The following is a 5304-nucleotide window of genomic DNA, read 5'->3' on the forward strand; positions in this document are numbered from 1 at the left end:
TCCAGAATGGAAAGGTGCTTCAGAAAGTAATACATTGGAGACTGGAGCTGTGGGTCCAGAGTTGTGATGTTGATAATGATGAAGTTCCCTGCTGAGCCAAGTAGATATGTCACTAAGAATAGCAAAGCATGCAAGATCTGCAGCTCATGGTTGTCAGAGAACCCCATGAGGAGAAATCCACTCATTGTGGTTATATTTTTCACAATCATTTTGGCATCAGAACTTGTGGTAGGAGCTGGAGAATAAAATAATATATTAAATGCACTGGAAAGACTCAAAGGCATTATTTATTTTTTATTAATATTTATTTCAATAATTACACTCTATGTACTCTATCATCCATACTTATTGAGAAACTTAAGTGAGAACACATTTTTCTCATCTCCATAGATCTCACACTATCCACTCATAAAACAGTAGTTACAGGAGAATGAACATCACTGGGTTCATTCTAGGAATGTGGTTTGGTTTGCCTCGTGAAAAAGCATTCTTCCACCACCACAGTTGAAACCCATTGCTTTTCTTTAAGTCATCAATAGTGAGTCAATGATGGACTGTGGAATGAGATTTTGAACATAGATTTGATTGGTTATGTATAACTTGGACAGAGTACCATGTTAGCAAATGAAATAGGCATTTATAGGAAATATACCCAGAACTTCAATATGGTTTGGTTGTCTACAGAACACAGCTATTCTCTCATAGACAACAACACTGTCATTATAGCAAGCAGATATTGGTTATGTGGAATCAAGTGTAAAAAATGCTTTTAAGGACTATGCAGGAGTTATTGAAATCAATTAAAATACTTGTGTAAGGGGAATACTCACATAACACTCTCAGTTTAGATAGTCTATTTCATTTTAAAGAGTATTTTAGGGGACAAGAAGCTTCTATTTGAATTCTATTCCTATTTAACTGCTGGCCATAGTACTTACTTCATGTGTAGCCACCAATGAGATATTAGCTCTTACCAGAACAGAGACAATTACAAAAACAGACGGTGAATTCTTGAGATAGTTTACATTGCAGAGGAAAATGGCCAATATCCAAGAAGAGATTGCAAATTTAAAGTCATTCATGTTTCCAATAGAAGTCATGCTTAAGTCATGGTCTTTTTGATATTTGAGGGACTGAAAATAACCCATCATTCTCCCCTTGTAAGATTCATGTTGGTGTTTGGGGGCTGATGAGAATTAAATGGAGTGTCAGCTTCCTGCATGTTTTTTTTTTTTTTGTAGCTGTTGTTGTTGTTGCTGTTCTATTAGTGAGTTCTAGGAAACAAAACCAAATGAAATATCATCACATATTTTCAAGTATAGTTAAAATTTCTGTGCATACAAATGTAATTGCAGAATAAAATTTGAGGTCACTATTTTCAATGTTGAGGCATTTTTTTTTCATTTTATGGCATCTCTCTTATGACAGGAAAACCTCACTCCAGCTCCCTCACACCTCTTTCTCAAAGAATGAACCTACATCCAAATACCTGACAGGATGTTGGAATTTGATTGTAGTTAAAGTGGTCTTCCAGACAATGACATAAGAAAATGACTCCCAGGACCTGTGGCAGCAGCATGCTGAATTCAAACCAGTGTGTGCTCCACAGAAAGATCCTCCAAGTATAGGAAAAAAACTCTCTGTTAAATAAAGTAGATAACTTTTGTTTCATCTGATACAACTTTTGTGTTTGAAAGCCTCTTGTCTCCTGTTTTCTGTACCTCAGTCATAACTTGAATCTTTCTAGAATATCCCCATACTGTTTGATTTCTTCAACATCTTATATACACAATAGAAATCAGAACAAATCAAAGATCTCCCTTATGTTTTTCACAGTTTCCATCTTTTCAAATTCTTTGCTTTTACAGTATTTTTCTTTGTGGTTGGTTAAATGATAAACATGTTTATAATTATTTTTCATAATAAATTTATATTGGTTCATTTAAATTAACATTTCAATCTGATAAATTAAACTAGTTCATTAATATTAAGATTTTAATATGTCCAATCAAACAAGTACACTGAGAGTTGAGAAAGCTATAAATAATATTGAGCATTCATGTAAATGAGACAGGAGATATGTTGGGTCCTTCCTAAAATAGGTTTTCCCTGATCCACATAGATAGTTTCATGAGCTTGCAGTTAAGGACTTTAATAGAAAAAATTTAAGTGTTTGTAGCTGAAGTAAGAATATGGACACCAAGTTATACTAATTTATACATGTTAAAGACAAACAAGGACAGGGTAATAATCAGATTGAACATGGCTAATTGGGCTGTCTCTTTGTTAATATCTGAGAACTGTTGAAGAAGTGCTGTAACTGCTTAGAGAAGTGTTACATATGCAAAAATATAACATGTTAACTTTTCTCATTCAGTAGCCTTCTCACATGGTCACTTATCATGTTTATATGAATTTTTAAAACCGGTTTATTTTCACTAAGGTGCCCTTGCTTCCTTGTTATAATGATAGCCTTGCTTTTTTAAATTAAGGTTGTAAGATTGTGTTAGAATATCCATAAAATACTTATCTTTTCTCATCCAAGTTTAGGAAGCTTACTCGAATATGACATATTTTGTATGTGGCTTTCCAAGCTGATCAACAATTTCTGATATTTCTTATCCATGATTGCAGATTTATAAATCATATTATGTCCCTAGAGAACAATTATGGTGAGCTGTCTCTTGGGGAGAGTGGATGGACTTGAAGGTGTATTCTCTTTTGAAATGGACTTACAACAAGTTACTTCATTTACTCTGACCCTCTGTCACCTGGGACATGGATTTCCTAAATTTTCCACACAGCTGTTGAAGGGTTTTCTGATCTTGGGTTTTAGTTGTCCCAGGTCAGTGGTTTTCAGTTCTTAGCAGACTTGTACATCTCTAGAGGTGATTAGAGCTCAGATCCCAGGGAACAACACTGAGTGTCTCTGATCCAGCATTATAGACAATATCTCACAGGGGCAGCTGCTGGTGCGAATACCTCAGGTAGACTGCTACTATGTAGCAAAATTGTACATTTCTGACAGGACAAAAGAATATATAAATTAAAGTAGAAAAATAATGTAAGAAATTATACATTTGTCAACCACTTATATTCTGTTATTTTAAACAAACTCATAATTTATCAGTTAGACTAATGGATTTTGCCAAAATCTTTCTGCATATTTTAATGGTTGCATTGTGAAGAGCTTTGCCTAATTTGAAGCATTGTTTTAAAGAACATTTCCTTAAAACAATGGAATAGAGGGACGAATGGATCATGATATTGATTTTTTATTACTATTATTTCCCTTGCTGGAGAATGAACTCAGCTGTGCTACTAAGCTATATCTCTGTAGCTATTCATATTTATATTTCTACACTAATAATAGAATCAGGTAAGTTCTCTTCATTGTTCTTCCAGACCTCCATTTCCAATGTTCCAATCTCATTTCCATTGTGCAGCAAACAGCTTGCCAAGGCCTGACTACCCTCTGTGTGTCCCTGTGGACTCCACAGACCCTTGGGGCAGACCCAGTTTTCTTCCCTCCTACAGATATTCTCACCCCTACTCTCCCAGCCTTTATCCATTCATTTTTGTCAGCTCCTAACACCTAGAAAATCATTCTCTCTGGGAATCCACAGTGTCCACACCTGGCAGGGACACAAAAAAATTCTGTACCAAGAAACCCACAGACACCACATGCTCCTAAAGCCAGTGAAGGCAACAAAAACAAAGGAGTGAAAAACCCACCCTACAAAGACAAGATATAAATACCTAGAATCACAATCACCCCAAATCTAGTTGTTTAGATGCCAGAATGAAAATATAATGAAACATCCAGCACAGCGTGTTTTCGCCTAAATCCAGAAACTCTACTATTGTAAGTCATGAGAAGTAGAATATACTTAAAGCATAATAAAGAACATTTAGAGGACACACACAGTCAAAATCAACTTAAATGGAGAGAAACTCAAAGAAATTTCACTAAAAAGTAAAGATTGAACACTCACTCTCTCCAGATCTTTTAAATACAATAATGGCAGTCTTGGAGGAACTACAACTATAGGAGACAACTATAGGAGACCAATAGGAGAAAATAGGAAGGAAAGAAGTCAAAGTTTCTTTATTTTCAAATGATATAATTGTATATATAACTGACCCTAAAAGTTTCACTAGGAAATTCCTACAGCTGACAAACATTTTCAGAAAACTATTAGAGCACAAAACTACCACATAAAGATTAGTAGCCTATATACAAAAGAAGAATGGACTAAGATAGAATATAATATATTGTGATTATAGTTTCTCCTTTCCCAATGCTTCCAAGTTCTTTCTCACCCCAACTTCAATCAAGATCCTCAACCTGTCTTTCATTAGAAAAAAAAACAGTCATCTAAGTAACAATTTCTTCTTCTTCTTCTTCTTATTATTATTATTATTAATTATTATTATTATTATTTATTATTGTAAAATTTAATATAAAACAAAAACAAATAACGTTGTCTCTGCAGTAAATGCATCCTCTTCCACTGAGGCCAGACAAGGTAGCCCAGCTAAGGTAAACGAATCCTAAAACAACATAGTCTGAGTCAGAGATAGCCCAAGCTCCAGTTGTTATGGGACTAGCATGGAGAGCAAGCTTCACATCTACTACATATGTATAAGGGGCCTGCATCCTGTCCATGCATGATCCCTTGTTTGTGGTTCAGTCTCTGTGACCCCCCATGGGCCCAGGTTAGTTGGCTTTGTAGGTCTTCTTATGGTGTCCTTGATGCCTCTGGCTCCCTCAGTCCTTCTCCTGACTCTTCCAAAAGACTCCCTGAGCCCTGTCTAATGATTGTGCATCTGTTTCTATCAGTTGCTCCATGAAGATTCTCAAATGACAATTATGGTAGGCTCCTACCTGCAAGCATATCAGAATATCATTAATAGTGTCCGTGGGTTTTGTTGTAGTAGTTATTTGGTTTTGTTTTTTTACATGTTGGCCATCTACTACTGAGTGTGAGACCTGCTCTTAAGAGTCAGACTCCATTCAACAAAACTAACTTTATATTTGCATTTTGTTTCTGGGTTATGGATGGGAACCATGTCAACTTCTCAGTACTGGAACCCCATCTGGTGCACCCATGTAGGCCCTTGGCATGGTACCACAGTCTCTGGGAGTTCATATGTGCTTTAGTACTTCTGTGTTTTAAAGGCCTCATAGTCTTAGAGGCCTCCTTTGCCCTGGCTCTTACATTCTTTGATGCCTTTGGCTCTTAAATTCTTTGCCTCTTCTTTTCCAGAAATCTCTGTGTTCTCAGGGAAGAGATTTGATAG

At 35.9% G+C, this 5304-nt stretch overlaps 1 pseudogene; it reads right to left on the reverse strand.

Annotated features, from left to right (window-relative positions):
* The window catches only part of LOC114637239, a 532-nt pseudogene extending 323 nt beyond the window's left edge, over positions 1-209 (reverse strand).
* Between the last annotated feature and the right edge of the window lie 5095 nt (positions 210-5304).

This window comes from Grammomys surdaster, unplaced genomic scaffold, assembly GCF_004785775.1.
Source record: "Grammomys surdaster isolate TR1022 unplaced genomic scaffold, NIH_TR_1.0 125231, whole genome shotgun sequence".
Taxonomy (NCBI): domain Eukaryota; kingdom Metazoa; phylum Chordata; class Mammalia; order Rodentia; family Muridae; genus Grammomys; species Grammomys surdaster.